At 38.8% G+C, this 21808-nt stretch overlaps 2 long non-coding RNA genes across 3 annotated transcripts in view; one reads left to right on the forward strand and one right to left on the reverse strand.

Moving 5' to 3' along the window:
• The window catches only part of LOC112669415 (uncharacterized), a 65503-nt gene extending 44781 nt beyond the window's left edge, over positions 1–20722 (forward strand). Inside the window, exons 2-3 of the long non-coding RNA XR_004818714.2 lie at positions 18388–18557; positions 20122–20722. This is a non-coding gene — a long non-coding RNA (uncharacterized LOC112669415). The remainder of the gene's footprint in view (positions 1–18387; positions 18558–20121) is intronic.
• Positions 1–21808, reverse strand: part of LOC112669414 (uncharacterized) — a 133010-nt gene that overhangs the window by 6530 nt on the left and 104672 nt on the right. The gene's annotated exons all lie outside the window — the stretch shown is intronic.

The following is a 21808-nucleotide window of genomic DNA, read 5'->3' on the forward strand; positions in this document are numbered from 1 at the left end:
GAGAGGCCTTAAAATGAGACATGGAGGCAACACTAGTGACCTGCATCAACAGACTGCTGAGAAGTGGATAAGAATGCAGACACCTAAGCCAGCAATGGGATGTGGCAATAGTCAGGGTCTTCCCTACCCCTGTACATGAATGAGCACCACTGAAGTCCTAACCTGGGTACTTAGAAATAGGTACTCTAAGTAAAGAGAGATCCTGCAGTGCCTGAGATGTTTCTGCTCCCTATTGGTATGAGAAATCAAATTAAAATTGTCCAGTGAAAGAAAGAAAGAAAGAAAGAAAGAAAGAAAGAAAGAAAGAAAGAAAGGGAGAGGAGGAGAGAGGAGAGGAGAGAGAAAGAAGAGGAGAAGAGAAGAGAGAGAAGAGAAGAGAAGAGAAGAGAAGAGAAGAGAAGAGAAGAGAAGAGAAGAAAGAGAAGAGAAGAAGAGGAAAGAAGGGAAGGAAGGAGGGAAAGAAAGAAGAGAAAGAAAGAAAATGGATTTTTTTTTTTTTTTGCCCACCAGGATATATGAAGAGAGAAGGTTACAATTATTTTATATCAGCCATTAACTTGTGACACTTTGAAAGGCAAACGCTAAAAGGAAAAGTGAATTCATGAAATAAAAGGCAACAGTTCTGTCTACCCATTGACTAGGGAAAAAAGAGGAATGTAATCTATGTGATATAATCCCTAGTCAAATTCTGTGGGAAGATAGAGCCAAGGAAGGAAAGGTGGATTTTCCCTGTCTCACAGGGAGACCAGTTCTGATCAGGAAAGAGGGTTTGACTGACACCTTTGCAGTGTTAAAATGCAGATGATATAGGCAAAGCACTTCATCAAACCCAGAGTTGTGAATTAACCTTTACAAAATGAATGGCTTTTTCAGTGCTGAATAAAAGTCCCAGTGAAACAGAAGAGGAAAATGCTGGAACCACACTCTAAATCTGAGTAAGATGGTGACCTTTGCATTCTAAATACTTGCAGCTATCTTAATATGACATTTTGCATTTTTCAACCTTGCACATGATAAAATAACAAATTTTTAGAAAAACCATTGAAGTTAATAAGCTTCCCTCCCTACAAAATGAGATTCCTTCTGGCTAAATAATATAACAATATAGACTATATTTTGACCATTCGACTTTTACCATGGTGTAGATTTTTAATTAGAGAATGATTCTGGACTATGAAAATTGGCTTCTTAAAAGAGCTTCCATAGCTTCATCAAAAAGAGCAGAATTTTTTGTTAGGGTAAATTTACCAGCTCTCTGTCATCATTCGAAGCCTTAAATAGGAGAACATGAGGGGCAGTGATGTATATTAGAAGTACTTGACTCTGGATCAGATCTCCTAGGGTCTTGGGCTGAATGTACTGTTTAGTATCAGTGTGACCTTAGCCTCTTCTTCTCTAAGATAGAATCTTAATACTGCTCTAAACTATCTCACAGGATTGTCAATGAGGCTGAATTGGACAGTGCTTGTTTAAATGCTGGCAGCATTAGCCAGATATAAGGAAATAAATTTAGAATAACTTGGAATTCATGATTTAATAAAAACAGCAAAGGTTTAAAGCCCAGCTATGCATCTTACTAGCTGTGTGAACTCTCTAAATCCCACTTTACTCCTTATAGAGTGGAGATAATAATCACTACATCATAGCGCTGTTGGAGAATATTAAAAGTATAAAGATGAGCCTAGTTCACAAGCACACATTTACTAAATTAATGCATAAATATCCTAGGGCTGACTACATAATATTATTTATGTTGTATTTGAGATATTTCCTTCCAATGCATACTTCCATGCTCAGAGTTTGCATCTGGGAGAAACAAAATGGCAAGTCAGACAGAAGGATGGTCCTGTGGGGTAAGAGAGTGATGAGTGACCTTTGCACGCTTAATGATACTTTGCTTGTATTTTAGAGGAAGAGCTTGCAATGGAAACATACCTTCTATTTTAAAACTCTCAGTTTGGGGAACTAGTGTGCTCCTTACTTAATTCATCTATTTGCTCATTTAATTCATTCATTCAAAAAAGTATTGCAAGCTTTTGTCTTTTATATGAGGAATATTCTCCTTACAGATACAAGAAGATTGTGGGTATTTAAAAAAATAGGAGAGCAGCTAGAATGAGCCAGTTTATTTACAAAATCAGAACTTAAAAAAAATCAGATAGTTAAGTATAATAAAAAGGAAAAACAAAAAAAAACCTAAATGAACTACATTCTGTAAGGTGACAAACTCCTCTAGAGGGAAAGAGATTCATGGTTACTTCCCATGTTGGCAGAGTGACAAGAAAAAGAAGAATCCTCATAGAAAGAGAAACAGAGAAGCCAGGTGGGACTTTAGCAAACTTTTCATGGCTGCATGCAAAATGGCATAAATTTTAAAATTCCAAGGAGCCCTAGCCACAGATTGGGTTTTCATACATACTCAAAATGAGTGAATGGGAGTATTTGTCAAAGGCTCAGGGAAGGGCAAGGCAAAAGAGAAGCCCTGTCAGGTATTCTAGACCTTCATTAGGCATACTTTAGTGGCATTCTAAAGGCAAGAGCAAGAAAGCAAGGAAAGGTTTTGCAAAGTCCAGAGAGCAGGAGAGAAAAGAGAATTACCAGCTGCTTAAAAAGCTGAAATTTGGGCTGTGAGGGCAGAAAATGATTACTAAAGTCTGGCTAATACTCAGATTGCAAGCCTTTCTGAAGAGAGCATCTGGATTATGCCTTCAAAATATTTGAAGATTGGTAAATTACATTCAACTACAGCTGCAGCAGAGTCTAGAACCAGTTGAACTATAGATTAAATTGATCTTGCAGAATCCCTCCTAATACACATTAGTAATATGTCAGGACTTTTCCTGCTCTTTTTCTGGGGCTAAATGCCATTTACAAGCATTATGAATAATGTCCCATATACAATTTAAAAAAATATAAAAGACACATAATGGAGCAAGAAAGTGTGAACCGAAAAAAAAAAAGAAAAAGAAAAAGAAAAAGAAAGTGTGAACCATGGTCAAGAGAGGAAATGGTTAATAGAAGCAGACTCAGAGATTGGCAATATGTTGCTATTATCAGACAGGACTTAAAAATAACTGTAATAGGGATCCCTGGGTGGCGCAGCGGTTTGGCACCTGCCTTTGGCCCAGGGCGCGATCCTGGAGACCCGGGATCGAATCCCACGTCGGGCTCCCGGTGCATGGAGCCTGCTTCTCCCTCTGCCTGTGTCTCTGCCTCTCTCTCTCTCTCTCACTGTGTGCCTATCATAACAAAAAATAAAAATTAAAAAAAATAACTGTAATAAAAATGTTATAAGATGTAGTGGAAAAGGGGAACGTGCTGAGTGAAATGAAGGTAATTTCAGCAGAGAGGAAGTATTAAATAAAATGCTAAAAAAGTATATTATAAATGTGGAATTAATTTTACAGACTTAATGACACACTGATAGAGCAAAGGTAAATTTTAGTAACTTGGTGAATGAAAATAATTCAAACCAAAACACAGAGGTAAGAGAATAAGAATAGAGCATGTGAGATATGTGGGACAATATCACGTGGTCTATCACACATCTAATTTGAGTCCCACAAGTTGATGAAAGAGAAAATGGGATGAAACAATTCTGAAGAGAAAATGGCCAAGAATTTCCCCATACTGATAAGGGACATAAACCCACAGATCCAAGAAGTTCAGTGAATCTGAAGTAAGACAAATAAAAGGAAACCACACCTTGGCACATCATAGTTAAAATGCAGAGAATTAAAGATAAATAAAATATCTTCAAAGCAGTCAGAAAAAGAATATCATTCTCTTCAAAGGACCAAAAATCAGATTTAAACTTGATTTCTCAAAACAGTGGAGGCCTGAAGACAGTGGAGCATCTCTAAAATGCTGAAATTAAAAACCAACTAAGCAAAAACCCTGGCAACCAAGAATTCTTTATCCAATGAAATTGTATTTAAAAACTGAGTCAAAATAAACATTTTCACTCATACAAACAAATAAGAAATTCATTGCCATAAAACTACACTGAAGAAATGTCCAAAGAAGTTTTTATGGACAGGAAAAATGACACCAAAAGAAAGCCCAAATCTATCAGAAGAAATACAGAACATCAGAAATGGTAAATATGAGGAAAACAATGAAAAAATGCTTGAAAGTTGTTAAGTAAGAATTTTAAAAACTTTTTAAAACTTTATGCACATACCACACACACACACACACACATATACAGACATGTATTTTTAAGAGATTATTAAAAGTTTATAGTAAAACAAAGTATCTTGAATTTTAGAGTGTATGTAAAAGTAAACAAAACAAAATAAAAAGTACCAAGGACAGGAGAGAGAAAATGGTATCAAACTATTGTGAGATTCTACATTGTTTGTGAAATAGAGTATTGGAAGATAGACTGTGAAAAGCTAATGTTATACAGTGTAGTCTCTAGAAGAAGCAATAACAAACAAATGCACACAGTTGTATCTAGAAGTTCAATAGAAGAGATAAAATAAAATACTAAAAAATACCTAAAAGAAGACAGAAAAGAGGAAACCAAAGAGCAAAGAACAGATGGAACAAATGGAAATTAAATACACCATTAAATGTGAATGGATTAAACTGTGAAGCATTATGCAAATATAAACTCAGTAATGATGAAAAGAGTAGCTAATATTTATTAAATGTTTATCACATGCAAGAGAGTCTGCTAATCCATTTAAATCCTGTGTCTGTTTACCTGTCACAACCATCCTATGACAGAGGTATTACTTATGCCCACATTTTGTATATATGAAAACTCAGATGAGGTATAATCATTGTTTACTGTCAGTCAACCTTAAGAGGCAGAGCCAGGATGTAAACCCAGGAAGTACGATTTCTGTGTTTATACCACTCAGATTGAATATGATGTTGATCATGGATGATGATGATGTTGATGATGATGATGATAGAGAATAAGTATTGCCAACGCATCCCTGTGGTGCTTGACATTCCATGAAAAGGAATATATATTGGGTTTGGTTGGTAATCCTTATTCCAGGTGAAAAAATTAGCTTGGAAACCTATAATAAAAATATAAATTGTTAAGTATATACCTTTCAGAATGCAGTATATTCCAGTGTTTATATCCATGGTTACATGAACTTAAGTTCAGTCAATCCAGTGGCACTGTCTGACTTCTAGCTCATATGTGACATTAAAGCTTCATTAATATTAATTATACCTATTTAGAATCTGATGCATACAAATATACACAAATGAGGACAGCTAACACATACATACTGCGAAGCATATTAATAAGATGAATCCCCCTCCTCAGTTAATAACAAGTGTGTCATCTAACTTCTATCTATGCATACGTAGGCCCCTGATGCCTTATGCCTTTGTTATAATTGTAAAGAAAAGGTGAAGAAATTACTAAAGAAATTATCAAGTGGTTCACAAGTCCCTTTGGTTTCCCTTTCCCAGGGCACAGACACATTGCTGCACATGTACCAGAATCACACACTCTGGGCTCTGTGCCCATCCTGGAGTTCTAGTTCCAATTTTGTCATAGCCTTCAAGTCACTGCTGAGGCTATAAAACCTACCCTCTTGGGCTCTGCAAGACTTTGGGCTCTAGCCAGGCTGTGATCTCAGGAGAAACAGAGAAGCAGACTGAGCATATAGCTATGAGTGCCCTTATGCAGAATAAAGCTGGTTGGACTATAAGGGAAGGTTCCACATGTGTTATCCAAGGGAGTGGGCAGAAAAAAAGTATGAGCAACAGAACATCTGCAGAATGTCGGATGTGAGGATGTTCAGAAGTCAGCTTCCCTTGAGGAATGGGAGGAAGAAGGTATATTAAGCAGGGTTCCTCAGAGAAACAGAACCAGCAGGTGTGTGTGTGTTTGTGTGTGTGTGTGTGTGCGTGTGTGTGTGTGTGATTAGATTTATTATAAGTAGTTGGCTCCGCATGATTATGGAGGCTAAGTCCCAAGATCTTAGGCAACAAGCTGGAGATCTGGGAGAGCTCATGGCATAGTTGCCTTCTGAAGGCTAGTAGACTCAAGACCCAAGAAGAATCCATGTTTCCATGTAAGTCCAAAGTCAGGAAAAGATCAATGTCTAAACTCAACAGTCACATAGAAGGAGAAGCCTTTTACGCAGCCCTTCTGTTCTATTCAGACTTTGATTGGATGGACCCACTCACCTGGGGAGAGCAATCTTCTTTACTCGGTCTGTGAATTGAAATATTAATCTCATCTAGAAACATACTCAAACACATCAAAATGTTTGACCAAATGTTGGTGCCTCGTAGCCCAGTCAAGCTGACACATAAAATTAACCAGAACAAGCAGGACATTTTTCTGGAGCTCTTATGCCTTTGCCCTCAAATAAGAAGGAAAGGAATGTTTTTGAGGTCATGTCTCCTGGATCTACATAGTTGTCTTATTACTTTTATAGGAACTCTTTGATACATACAAATGAGGATAATTAACACATATAAATTATGAAGCACATCAATAAAACGAATCACCTCTCTCCAGCTAATAACAGGGCAAGTGTTATCTTGCTTCTTTTTTTTTTAATTTTTATTTATTTATGATAGTCACAGAGAGAGAGAGAGAGAGGCAGAGACACAGGCAGAGGGAGAAGCAGGCTCCATGCACCAGGAGCCCGACGTGGGATTCGATCCCGGGTCTCCAGGATCGCGCCCTGGGCCAAAGGCAGGCGCCAAACCGCTGCGCCACCCAGGGATCCCTGTTATCTTGCTTCTAAATATGTATAGCTAAGCCCTTAATGTCATATTATGGGGAAGAGAAACATCATTGGTAGTTCTCATATGAAGCTTTGAAAGCCACATATATACGGCTGCTTTGAATGAGACCTCAGGGTCAGAGCATTCCAGGCAGGATTTGTTTAGACATCTTGAAGACAAACTTGGAGCAGCCTCATGGAAACTCTCATCAGTAGTCGTCTTCCACCAAGGTAACTCCACAGGTGGTAATGTGATGGGCCTCCACCCTGTAGTGCAGACAAGTGAAGGCCTTCCTCACATGGTTTCATTGATCAAAGGAACTCAGTGACCAGTTCGTTAATGTAAAGCGTTGGAACAGTGCCATGCCATGGTGACACTGTAAACAATTTCTAAGTGCTCGCTTTTACTATCATTATTCTTTCTCATGAATGAATATTATGCAGAGGATAAGGCTCGGCCAGGTCCCATATTACGCAGAGGATAAGGCCCAGCCAGGTCCCATATTATGCAGAGGATAAGGCCTGGCCAGGTCCCATATGCAGAATCCCTTGCTCCCTAGTGGGGAGGAAGTATCCCAAAACATGCAAGCTGAACTTACTTGAGATAACTGTGAAGTTGGGGTGGCTGGGAAGAGAATTGAAGCATGCTGTGAAGCTGTTATTGCAGCCGTGGACAGCTTCCTGGGAAAAATCACAGGAATTCATAGCTATTTCCTCTGCTCCCCTGTGCAGCTACTGCAAGCTTTTCAAAGTAGCACAGGACCTGGCAAAGACCACTCACAAAATATTTGCTGAACAGACAAATGAACTGAATGAATGAATCCTAAGGTGAAAATAACAAATATCACATTTTCCTAGCTTTCATCTACATCACCCCCTCAAGTCAAACGTAAGAACCCTCCTGGGAGCTTGAGAAAGGATCCAGAAATTTGACACAGAGTTCCTTTAAGCATTATATTCAAGACACAAGAGAGACAGGGTTGGTTTTCTGGCAACAGTGGAAACGTCCCCCCATATCACATTTGTGATCCACTAAGCTACAGGATTTCAAGATTCTCTGGTTTCAAAATGCTGTTGTGCTTAAGTAATGCCCTCCTCTTAGCACCAGTATCTTGAGAATCTTTTCCTCACCTACTTTTCCCCTCACAAATATCTTTGCAAGTCACAAGGAGAGACTATTCTGGAAAATGCCCTTATCAAATGATGATCATAAACTAGGCTGCCCTATTTAACTGCTTTCTTATTTTAGAGTAGAGTCTTTCAGATGGGATCTTGAAAACACTCGTGAAACACGGAACTGGAATTATTCCTGACATGGGCCAGCAAGTCAACCATGAGAGTGTTTATCAGTTGTCTTTTGCTGGGTAGCAAACCATCCCAAAACTTAGTGCAGGTCAGTACTTTGGGCTGGGCTCGACTGGGCACTTCTGGGCCAGGCTTGACCCTTCTTAACTGGGCTCACTGAAGTGCTTTATGGGGACGGCTGGGTCTGGCTTCTTTACAATGGTCCTAGATGGGACAGGTGGATTGAGAAGGGCTTCTCTCCATGTGGTCTCTCATTCAGAAGTAGTTAATTTAGGGTTTTTTTTTTTTGTTTTGCTTTTTTTTTTTTTTTTATGACAGGCCTGGGGTTCCAAGAGCAGCAAGAAAGCAAGCCACCATGTGCAAACACTTTTCAAGCCTCCGTGTTATATTTGCTATCATACCATGGTCTAGCTCACAGGCAGTGTAGGAGGGGATTACCCCAAGGGGTGGCTATGGGAAGGTATGAAAAAAGTGGGGGCCCTCACCACCACAATCTGTGTTTCAAAATGTGGTAGAAGACATACGGGGATCCAGAAGGCCCAGATTTTGTCACTGCGAAGCCTTCTCATCAGAATCAGAAATGTGACTCAGGAGCCCATCCTTCTGGCATTCAGATGCTCCTACTTCTACATTCCCACCCCCATGCCTCCTTTCCACCTCTTACTCCTCTCTTCTGTGGCTTCATCACTGCCTGCTTCCAGATATATTTCTCTTCATGCAGCCCTGCAAATGCATGGCAGGGATGATAAATGAGCCTGACTTCCTAGATGACGTGACTATCCAGAAACACAGCCTGGAGCGTGCACAATGCAGCGGCTTCCACACACAATGCAAATGCCGGAACATGTTATGGGGTTGGACAGAGGTCATTGCTGCAGAAACAGAATACCATTTGAGACTAGAATTCTAGGCTATAGACAGCTTGGCTTAATTAGAGGAATAAGCAAATAAGTACCTCGGGGTAGCTTTTGGATTGCCTCAACAGACAAAAATGTATAAGTGAAAAGGTTACATGCAATTAGGCAAAATTCACTGTGATCTGGCTGTCTGGTTTAGTTCACTCAAATTATATATAAAGAATCAAAGAACCATAAATGAAAGCAGAAACATTGGTTGCCACTATAAATCTGGTAAGTGTTTTTGATCAAGGAAAGCTTTCTTACTCAACAGGCTCTGAGCTCCTAGTTACCTATGGATTTATTTTTATAGAAAGAAATGAGCTCTCAGTAGTCCTCATTACTATCTTGCTAGATAAAAAGATCAACTAATCAATGAAAGTGCTGGTTTCAAATAGTATATAATACAGATAAAATAAAACAACTCGGACCTTGTCCTTCCAGAACTGACACATGAGTAGGTCACATTGGTTCAAAGACAATAGACAGATATAATACCCTAAACAATAATAATTAAACATTCAACATCATCTAATACTAGAGCTGTCCTAAGTGCTTTATCTGTACTATTTTGCCTAAAATAAATGATGAGGTGGTTGGGTATCATTATCTCAAATGGCCAAGGGAGCAAACCAGATCTCCAACAGGATCTGCAAATACAAATTGTCACAAAGGTAGAAAACCTTGAGTCCTGGACCCAAACTCAGGCATGAGTTTGACTCCAAACATTCCACTACAATATATTCCCCCTTGCAATCACACATGGTCAGAGAAGGCAAGACACAGATTTCAGTAACCCTCACTGGACCGTGGACTGAGTGCCAGCCTTGTGCCAGGCATGGATGGTGGAGGTTGGAATGGAGAGCCAATCCTTAAGAACTGTACAGATTAGAGAGAGGGACAGAGTGGCATGCAATACAGTTTCATTAGGGCAAGCCTGTGTCTGCAGTGGGTGGCTACTCGCAGGGTAGACTTTAGAGCAGAATCAAAGACCAGCATGGACCAAAGAGTTCGCTTTACCTTCTGACTTCTTTTTTTTAATTATATATATATATATAATATATATAATAATATACATATAATATATAATATTAATTAATTAATATATTATATATATATAATATATGGGGGGGGGCAGAGACACAGGCAGAGGGAGAAGCAGGCTCCATGCCAGGAGCCTGATGCATGACTCGATCCCAGGACACCAGGATCACGCCCTGGGCCAAAGGCAGGCGCTAAACCACTGAGCCATCCAGGGATCCCCTCCTTCTGACTTCTTATCCTGGCAACTTCCCCCAGCCCTTTCTCTAATACAGATATGATATTCCTTTCCAAGTAAAGCCCTTGATATTGTCAACTGTGTTACAAATGTATTAGCCAGACTAACCCCACAGTTCTTGCTACTGCTCAAATCAAGAGAGAGAATAAAGAGAAGCTAACATCAGACACTGTGACTATTTTAAACATATCTTCACCCTCTAAATTTATTCTAGTTTAAAAAGACCTTTAATGACTTCATGATTCTTTTACTATCTCTATGGTATAGCAACATTTCAGACAAGAAAACAGACAGAGAGAGGCTGAAATTCTCAAGATGACTATATTAGTTTGCTAAGGCCACCATAATAAAGTATCACTGGGTGGCTTAACCAACAGACATTCATTTTTTCACAGTTCTGGAAGCTGGAAGTCCCAGGTCAAGGTGTTAGCAAGTTTGGTTTCTTCTGAGGCCCCTCTCCCTGCTTCCCTCTGGATCCTCACATGTTCTGCTTCTGTGCCTCTGCCTGCCTAGTGTGTTGCTGTGGCTTAATCTCTTCTTCTAAGACAGCAAACATATTGGACTAAGATCCACTCTAATGACCCCATTTTAACTCAATCACCTCTTTAAAGACTGTATCTCTAAATACTGTCACATTCTGAGGTAGTGGGGTTTAGGGCCTCACCATATGAATTTGGGGACAGCACAATTCAGCCCACAACAGTAACCCAAATACAGGATGTTGGAGCCTGGATGTAAGACACCACTGATTCCATATAAAGTCATTTACTTAGGTAAAACTCACTTACCTTCTTTTCCCTGAGCTGTTCACTGCTTTCCTTGAATCTTAGTTTATCTCATACTGAAACTTACTAAACAGACTTAAGACCATCCTTCCTTCCTATCTATATATAAAAATATACCCATTTCATGGCACAGTAACAAAAAAATGTTACTTTTGTTTTGTTTTTTGTTTTGTTTTGTTTTGTTTTGCTGTTCCTGTTAGAGACACCTGATTCCATAGTTGGAAATACTTATTTCCTCATAGGAATGCCCGTTCACAATTCAATTCTCTTGCATGACTTTCAACTTTCTACTTTGTAAAATAAGTGTATGTTTCTGTCTCTCTTCCTTTAAACTTATAAACTCTCAATAATCTTTCTATGTTTTTTGGGAGTATGCACTCTGAATGAGAGTCCTAGATGCTATAGTGAACAAGATAGGTAACGTCCTTCCTTTCCAGACCTTTTGCCCTGGTTTGGAAACAAATGATACACAAATAAGTAACTAAATAGACTAGACTATTTTAAATAGTGGCAAATCATAAGAAGAAAATAAAACAGAGAAAAGGAAGAAAGAATGGGGGTCGGAGTCCAGTCCCATTGGCCAGGGAAGAACTCTTGGAAGAAATGTTCTAAGCTGAATCTTAAGAGATAAGGTGTCATCTACATGAAGGCTGAGAAGAGTGCTCCAGGCAAAGAAGCAGCAAGTATGAATTCTGAATTGAGATATGAATTCCAAAGTGGGAAAAAGTGTGGTGTATTTAAGTATAGAAACCATGTGAGTGCAACAGAGCAAGTAAGAAGGTCAGAGATAAAATTTAGCCAGCATCAGATATCTTGGTCCTGCTGGACCACAGCAAGGATGCTGAATAGTGTTCTTCATGTAATGAGAAGTATCTCCTGGATGGGGTAGAGGTTTAATGAATGTCTTCAAATATTAATTAAATTAAGCTTGCCCAGGATTTGGTTGTTCTGGTAACCTAGGTGAATAAGTCTATATGAAAACAAAGGAATTGTGGTCAGTAGCTCCATATGGCCTGTGTTACAGTCATTGGTGTTAGATTTCTACCCAGTTGTCAGGATCTAAATCAAATGATTCCCTGTGTCTTCTACAAGGATTCTTATTTTTTTGTCAGTGTTAAGTAATTTAACATCATTACATTTTCATTAATTAGCTGAAAATTTTAAGATAGCAATAGTCTTATAATACTATTCCTCTTAAGATAGCAATAAAATATCTCCTGAATACCCAATGGCAACTATTAGGTTTCTACTCTAGTACAAGATACAAGTAAATGACTTCATGCAAAACTTTTTCATAACTGGAATAGCTGCTGTGATTATCCATCTTAAAACTGAAACATCTTTGGTACTTGGTATGACCTTCATTTCAGGCTGGGCTGAAATTCTGTTAGGGAAGAGAATGTGGATGCACAAGTACTATTTTGAGGAATAAATAGCAGCATCTTTTCTATTCTCTTAAACTCAAGATAAAATATAGTGTGCAGCAGGTGTAGAGCTCTCTTCACAGTACAAGTAAAGCTACAGAAAAATCATTTCCACATTAGAATTGAGATGATTCATCATTTTTCTCTAGCATGAATCTCATAGAAATATTTTGCCCTCAATATCTTCTCTAAGCAAAGTTGCAAGGTTTGTAATGACTAAGAGTCTTGGAAAAGAAGCACATTTGTCCTGAAAATTAGAAACATCTCTTCACCCATTCACATTCCCTGAAAGAAGGAAATTTGCACCTTATCTTTATTGTCCTTAGCATGGAAATCTTCTTTTATTTTTAACCCAGAAAATAAAACTGAGAGGCAAAAAATGTGAGTTCTAAAGGATACTTAGTTTTAGAATTTCATCTGGAATTTTAAAAACACAATTAAGTATGTTAAATGAAATTGCATGGGGCACCTGGCTGGCTCAGCGATTGAGCATCTGCCTTTGGTTCAGGTCATGATCCTGGGGTCTTGGGTTAGAGTCCCACATCAGGCTCCTTGCATGGACCCCGCTTCTCCCTCTGCCTATGTCTCTGCTTCATGAATAAATAAATAAAATCTTTTTAAAAAAAAAAAGAACCAAAAAAATAAATAAATGAAATTGTGTATCCTTCACATTATTTAATTCAACTACTTCTTCTATGCGTTACTTCAAATTTAACAATTCTATTTGGGTAGAACAGTGGCAGAGTAGAGTGATCTCTTGTTATGAGTGGTGCTGAAGTAACCAAATGAATGGATCACCACTGAAGTCTGCAGAGGTTCTTTCAGCAGGTCTAGATTGTTTCTTATTAAAGAGAAACAAAAAGGAAATTAAAATATCACAAAATACCCAATCAAGTTGGCAAATAAGGAACATGTGTGAACAATGGCTACCGGCTACCGATGGTTCTGCTTTTGGTTACATTTTCATATATCTTGCTCTGTTTAACAAACCTGGCCATTGCCCTTCTTCTCAATACCTATCCCATGTATAAGCCAACTTATTTGTTGGGACCACCTGATTTCAAATTGCCCACATCTACCAAGGCCCAATTATTTACTACTTCATGGGTCCTCTCAATTGCAATGATATTTTTGCTCATGTTGATGACCATGAAAGCTAGGTACACATCCAAACATGTCAAGGTGAGAACAAGAAAAAGGAACGGAGAAGATAGCAGCTTTTCAAAGTCTATTCATTTTGAAAATGTAATCCTGCACCTTATGTGATTTTGGCACCAGGTCATGATATTCAGCATGTTGTTCATTCCTCATGGGGGTGCATCATCTTATTGTATCCGCCACAGGTTAATTGCAATGAGAATGTAAAATTGGTTTAAGTGATATTGAATAACAGAAAATACATGGGCTTTGGACAAAACTAGGATTGGATCAAGAATCTACCATTTCCCAAAAACAAACTTAACAACAACAACAACAAAGGTTGGAGGGGAGGGGTTTCCTGGCTGGCTCAATCAGAAGAGTGAAAGACTCTTGATCTCAGGGTTGTGAGTTCTAGCCCCCCATTGGGTACAGAGATTACCAAACAAATAAATAAACAAACTTTAAGAAAAAAAAAGAATCACCAGATGAACAGGCTTGAGTCTCAATTACCTCATCTATAAATAATGACAATACATATAAATTCATTAGGGTACCATAAAGATTAGATCCAAATAAGTATGTCAAAGTACCTAGTATGGCATGACAATTCTTTTTTCTCTCTCTCTGATAATTTTGCTCTTGGACATACTCAGAAAAAAAATTCTCTTCGCCAACTTCCAGAAAGACATGTCAAAGCTGGAAAAGGCCTAAAGGAAAGCAGTTAGAGGAAAGAAGTAGTGTCTAACATTGTCAAAATAAAAACTTTAGGGCTTTCCTTTCCTTTTCTTTTTTTCTTTTTTTTTTTTTTTACTTTTTATTAAAATTAATTTAAGTAACATATAGTGTAGTATTAGTTTCAGAGGTTGCATTAGATTCATCAGTTGCATATAATAGCCAGTGCTCACTACATCAAGTGCTCTCATTAATGCCCAAGACCCAGTTACCTCATCCTCCCATCCCCTCTCCCTTCAGCAACCCTTAGTTTGTTTCCTGTAGTTAAGAGCCTTTTATGGTTTGTCTCCCTCTCTCTTTCCATCTTATTTTATTTTTCCTTCCTTAGGGCTTTTCTCTTATGGTCTGGTATGGCATATAATATGGATTTCATAGTACAGTATTAGAAAAACAGAATTTGGGAGTTTTTTTTTTAAAACTTTGAGGAGACAAGCAGAGATAAAACAGAGACATAAATAAATTTGGGAAAGGCCAAAATAAACTGATGGATATGGAATCCATAATGGGATGAAATAGTTATTAAAGTCTCACAAAGGGATCCCTGGGTGGCACAGCCGTTTGGCGCCTGCCTTTGGCCCAGGGCGCGATCCTGGAGACCCGGGATCGAATCCCACATCTGGCTCCCGGTGCATAGAGCCTGCCTCTCCCTCTGCCTGTGTCTCTGCCTCTCTCTCTCTCTCTCACTGCGTGCCTATCATAAATAAATTAAAAAAAAATTAAAGTCTCACAAAGGTGAGATTGTGATCATCATGCAGATATAGAATGAGCCTGTGTTGAGTATTTTATTGAACTTCTTAAAGAGGGAAACAACAAGATACAACATTATTGCAAAGAGCACTGGAAAAGCTAGAATTGCCAGGATAAGATTAGTGCTGGGTTCAGTGGAAAACTGAAATTATCTTGACTCTGTTGGACAGAAGTCTACAAATTGACCCTGTCCCTAAGAGGTATAATAGCCACACCCAAAAAGAACATCTAGTAACTTCTTTTGCTAATGTCTAAGCTTCAGATAATTCTTTTTAAACACTATAAAGTAAGATCATCAGGGATGCCTCACCTCTTTAAGTAGACATTGTGAAGAATAACTCCCTCTTCCCACAAGACATCTGTTGAAACCACTTATTCAGTTGGACTAGTTTCTATTCTTGGCCAAAATTGCTACTGCCATGATTGCAGGGGTCAACTCACTTAATAATCTTAAAGCTGAAGGAAGATATCTGATATAGGTTACTTTGATTAAGTTGTCTCTCCTGTCTGGAAAAATCTTTTGCCATTTTAACAATAGTAACTTGACAAGAGGGGATCCCATTTGAAACTTAAAAGACAATCTCTTAAAATTCATCAATGTAATTCATCTGGAAGAAAGTATCAAATGAAAGACAGGATGTTGAATTAAAATAATTTGGGCCATTTTTATTGTATTTTAACACAAACCAAAAAAATTATAGGACAACATAAACAAGGAACAAAAAGACCAAAGCTGGGATTAAAGGTTTTGAAAAACTATAAGAACACATAAGAACAAAATTTCTTTCATTCTATACAGGTCTGATGGTATATATAAAAAAAAAAAGAAAAATTGGGATTCACTACTGCTCTGGTGATAATAAATTTTATTTATGTTTAAAATAAAAAATAAGCAGGCCTATAATTTAAGTTGTGCAGAGACACATAAAAAATGTTAGTGCTCACTGGGACATTCATGAAAAGGAAGACTGACAGGTAATAAAACTATATCTTAATCTGTGAGGGTTTTAAAATCATTTCTGTATTACATAAACAGGCTAATTCAAAGTGCTTACTTTATTGTGATCACACAGAATCCCCGGAAAAATTAATTTACAGTGGAGAGAAGCAGGATTTTTTTCCAAATAAATAATTTATATTGATGCTTGTCCTTTTTACTTAAAGAAGTTCTGAAATAGCTATAAATTGAAGACTTCCAACTGATTAAAGCCTCTCCATCTTTGTCACTCTGTGCCAGCCAGTGGCCAGTGTGCTTGACAGAATTCAAAAGGAGAGAGAACAGCATATGGCAGAATGAGTTTTGAGCCCCAGAGAAAGCTTCCCCCATTCCCACTCCATCTGTGCATTGTGTGGCACCTCTCCCCATAGCACAGAGATGCTGAGCTAAGGATGGGAGAAATGTATGATGGCAAAATGCAGAAACAGCTTTTGTGTCATGCTAAGCATTAACAAAACACTTCCATTCCACAGCACACGTCTTAAACTGAGAGAGATGGGTGGTATAAGTTTATCTGAGGGCACTCAGACTGATTCTTCGAGTTCAGTGCACAAAGCAAGCTTCCTGGAGTAAGGCATTGTGAAATGATAGCTGGAATATGTCAATGTTTGGCTTTGGGACCTGGGGAAGGACGTGTTGTGCAAATCATTGGCCTCCCAGGAAACCTCAGGAATACATTCGAGCAGCCAGGGAGTCCTGAGAGGGCTCAGAGCAAGCAAACCGTTGGAGTGTTTCTCCTGTGCACCTCAACCCAAATAGTTTTGCTGATAGAGGCTGAAAGAAAAAAAAAATGGAGCCAGTGATTTGTGTTGTATTATGATAAGTGTGCTGTTAGGAGACTTTGACTAGTCAGTAGTCATTGTTTCTCCAAAATGCAGGGAAACACAGGAAAACGTTTGTCCTTCTGTTTTGCTCTCTTTCTACCCCTTTCCTCAAGCTATGATGAAGGCTCTGATTGTCTCCACCTTGACTGCTGAACCCCAGGCTACTACTCTGCTTCTGGGCTCCCAGCACAAAATGAACACGGCAGGAGGGCAGAGAGCAGAAAGACAAGAGGCAGAGCCTGGGGACACACCACCCGGTCACAGCTGTTGCTCACCCTCTTCCTCTCTTCCCCTTTCAGGGGTGCGTGTGCACATGCACCGGTGCACACAAGGGAAAACACATACACACCACTGAGAAGCCTTCTTCAGTTACTGACTTAGGACAACTTAGCGCTAGCTTCATCAGGATCTACCCTCAAAGCTGAGAGAGATGATTGGCCAAAAATTCTTGCTTGGTCCAAGCGACACGTTCTGAGTCCACTCATTCCTTCTACTATTCCTCTGACTATTACATTGGAGAAATTTGGGGATTTCCATAAATAAGGCTACACAGCAAACAATTCATGGAAGAGCTACAGACAGTGTACCAGAGGCAGCCCCAGCCCTGAGCTGTCAATGTATGGGAAGCATGAGTCAGTTCAATCCCCAGACAGCATGGAGAATGATGATTAACTCCATTAATTAATTAAGTGGAGGTCAGTTAAAATTTTGACTGTATCATCATTTTTATTTTCCTGATGTTTAATCACTTCTAGCAAATAACGAGGGCAAGCTACATAAAATATTAAACAACCATATTTAAAATTTCTTATAAAACTCTTATATAACCACTGATAAAACCATATGGAAGGCCACAGAATAAAATGAAGCATTTGTTACTTGATTCACAAAAGACAGAATCTAACATAAGGAAAAAACCTCCAGAAATTGACATAAGAAAGGCAAATTACAAGTGTCAAATTATCTTCAGCATAATCATCACCACCAGCAACATCATAGGAACAATAGCAGTAACTAATATTTACTGAGCTCTTCCTAGGTGCCAGCACTATTAGTCTAAAGAACTTTACATATATAATTTCCTTCATGGTTTGGGTGAGACAACTGAGGCACACAAAGACAATATAAATTGGTTGGGGCCCCATAATTGGTAGGGGTTTGGGTGGGGTTTTGGACAAAGTCAGTTTGAGCCCATGATCTTAAACAGACTACAAGGTAGTACACACGGAAGCTGGCAGTGGGTATCAGTGGCCCTGTACTCCTTTGTCTAATGTGTTTATCTGAGGATGCTTCTCAGCTAGCCCCCCTAAAGGAGGGCTAAAGGAGGTAACTCACTTGTGGCTAAAGGAAGATGGGTAGGAGGCAGGACAAGAGGAGGCACAAAGCTTTCTGATTCATGATTCCCACATTTCCATTGCCCTCCCTGATCTACTCATCTATAGCTGCATTACACGTTATCCTAAAACTTAATAGTGTCAAGAGTGAGTTCATGTAAACAGTTATTAACAGTGTGAACAATTATTATTTCCTCTCATTGTTCTATAGGAAGTTGAGGCTCAGCTACGCAGTGTCCTTCATGCTTGGTGTTCTTCATGTTCCCTCTTCGGATGGTAGCTGGGGCTGAATCATCTGCAGGCTTGACTGGGCTGGATTGTTCCAGAATAATCTGGAAGAAGGAACATTCACAAGTCTGGCAGTTGATTCTGGCTATTACTGTAAGTTTACCTGTCCACAAGAGCACCTACATGTGCTTCTCCATGTGGCTAAGCACTCCTTCACAGAAAGTTGGCTTCTGGGGTGCCTGAGTGGCTCAGTTAGTTAAGCATCTGTCTTCAGCTCGGGTCATGATCCCTGGGCTGTGGGATGAAGTCCTACATCAGGGTCCCAGCTTGGCGGGGAGTCTGCTTCTCCCTTTACCCCTCCACACTGCTCATGCACTCTCTCTCTCTCTCTCTCTCTCTCACACACACACACACACACACACACACACACGTGTGTGCTCTCTCTTTCTCTCTCTCAAATAAATTTAAAAAAAAGAAAACAAAGTTGGCTTCTGCATCATCAGTATTCCTTCATAGTAGTGCAAAGCTCTAAGAAGGCAAGCAAGTTAGAAGCTATCGGTCTTCTCAGATGCTAGACTCAGAACCAGTATAACATAATTTCTTCCATACTCATTGATCAAGCAAGTTAGTTTAGATTCTGACATAGAAGAATTAGACTCCACCTATCAATGGGAGATAATAAATAATAATGGAAGATGGCAAATAATAGTAAATAATCTGCAGCCATCTTTAATGTACCTCATCTACCAGTGCCTACCAATCTTTAGTGCCAATAACCTTAGAGGCACCAAGCCCTATGCAACAGACTTAGGAGTCTTAATAACTTACACCATAAAGCAAACTGCCTCTGAGAACCAAGAAAACCTGGTATAGTGAACCCTGGCTGTACCTTGCCCTTATATCTAAAATACATTTGTCAGAAACCGTCTTTTATTGCAACTCACATAGCTTTACTGTAAAATTTCAAAACTGTGCATAAAAAAGTTAGGAAAAAATACCCAGTAAGCACCAATCTTGTTTCTCGACAAAAACATTTGGGCTTTAAATGCCCTAGACACACAGTGGACTACCACGGTTTGGACTCCCAGATTATTTTAAGCATCCAGATGCCACCTGCAAATTTGTGTCTGCCAGAGATACCCCCACCCCTCTCAACTTAAAAATCCCTGGCATTTTAACAAGGCATCACTTTCTTTATCACATGACAAAAATACTTTTTGCAGTGCATCAATTCCTCAGATGAAGCATGGTTATTATGTCTATTTTGATTGTCTTTATAAAAACTCAGTCTTCAATGTCCTGGGACATTTTAATGCTGTGTGTCGAGCTAATGTGCAAGATATATATCCATTATTACCTATTTACTTGGGTTATTGTTCTGGCTAAGGTGTAATTTTCCAGCAGGCATTTGTTTAGAAATTTGGCAGCACACAGAGAACATTTCCATACTTAAAAAGCATCCAAAATTTAGAATGACATCCAGTGATATTAAGCAAGTGTAGATAATGCTCTCCAACTTCATCAAATATTCATGGTTAATTATAGTCATAATATTTATGTTGCTGTGAAAATTAAGGTTGTGAGCTTCTTGTACACAGGCAAAAATACAAGCCTACAGACTATGCTATTGCTTACCCCTTTCATTACTAGAATTTCTCATTGTCATTAAATAGAATGGCAAGCATGGTGTTCTTTGGCTCTCTAATTCACATTGCAGATCTGATATCTCCCGTGATAGACCAGAAAGACATGTTGAAGTAGCTGAAGACCCATCAGAGCATGTCCCACAAGAGGGGAAATATGGGATCAGAGGACCACTGGCTACATTTTCTGGAACAAAAATCAGAACACATGGACTGACAAGCCTGGGAATACTTTGAGCAGCCACAAGATAGATGATTTGAAATTCAAAGTCGTAGAAAATGAGACATATGGTCATCACATCTGAAGGGAAATCAGATCACATGGTACAGATGAAGAAAGGGCTCAAATGATCTAGTCTCCTATATTGTCTACTCAGCCATTGTAGGGAACAAAAATGCCATTGTAAATTTAAAAGGCAGGTAGGGAAAAATCTTTCCAGAATGTATATCTAGTTCAGAAAGCCTATCTCTGAAGACCATCAATCAAAAGTAAAATTCAGGGGCAGCTGGGTGGCTCAGTGGTTGAGCATCTGCCTTTGGCTCAGGCCATGATCCTGGGGTCCTGGGATCGAGTCCCACATCAGGTTCCCCACGGGGAGCTTGCTTCTCCCTCTGCCTGTGTCTCTGCCTCTCTCTGTGTGTCTCTCATGAATAAATAAATAAAATCTTAAAAAAAAAAAACAGTAAAGTTCAAACTTCCTGGATAAACTTGTTACTTTCTTGCCTCATTTTCTACTTCCCTTTTCATGCTTCTGACATGCCAGATCAGGACATTTGTGATCCCATGCTGCCACACCCTTGGGCCCTTTCTTATTGTATCCCTTCTTTTAGGAATATTTATTTAGATGTGGTTTCTTAGGCAAAAGTTCATCTCATCTTTAATATTCAAAATTAGTATCATCTGTGCTTTCTTAACCTTCCAGAATCTAGCAAGCTGAGGCAGATGCATGTTCTTCCAAGTTCCTCTCTCTTATACCTATACATCTTGTTACTAATATTGCAGCCTACTTATAGGTTTGCATGCATGTCTTCCTCACAAAATTATAAAAAAATACTATTAAATTTGCATACAACACACATTTTGGAGACATAGTGGATGCAATAGACAACACAATCAAGTTTCAAAAAGATTTCAGCATGTTGAAATCACAGACCAGGATATACATAATGAAATCTACTGGAGTACAATGGATTTCACTGGATTTCTGAAGAGCAAGTACAAAATTTTAATGAAGACCTGGCTGAAGAGCACAATGAGAGAAATTACTGCATTTTTAGTTCATTATAAAAATGCTATAAATATATAATAGTAATGTGGCACCTTAAAAAAATAGGGCCAATCTTCAGCCACCTTCATAAGTGTATCCATACAGATAGAGCAAGGCTATGGGCACTTATTAGTCTGATGGGTCCAACATTCTAGAATGTATTGTCTGGCCTAGAGAAACTTTCTTTTAAGAAGGTCATTAGCAAAAAAAAAAAAAAAAAAAGTCATTAGCGGAGTTCTATTAACTGACACACAATATACACTACTAGTTGCCTATCAATATCAATATTTATTTTCCCTTTCTCCTGTACAATTTTCTCAGAGATAATGTGCCTGGAAAAATTATTATGTTTCCCAGCATCCCTTGTAATTATGTGATAGAGTCATGATCCATCAGACCTCTGTGAAACTATGACCCTCCTGAGAACACCCTGTGAAGAGCACATATTTCACAAACACATTCCTTCTGCTTTTTACCTTTCCTCTTCTGGGTT

This window comes from Canis lupus, chromosome 25 (assembly GCF_003254725.2).
Source record: "Canis lupus dingo isolate Sandy chromosome 25, ASM325472v2, whole genome shotgun sequence".
Classification (NCBI taxonomy): domain Eukaryota; kingdom Metazoa; phylum Chordata; class Mammalia; order Carnivora; family Canidae; genus Canis; species Canis lupus.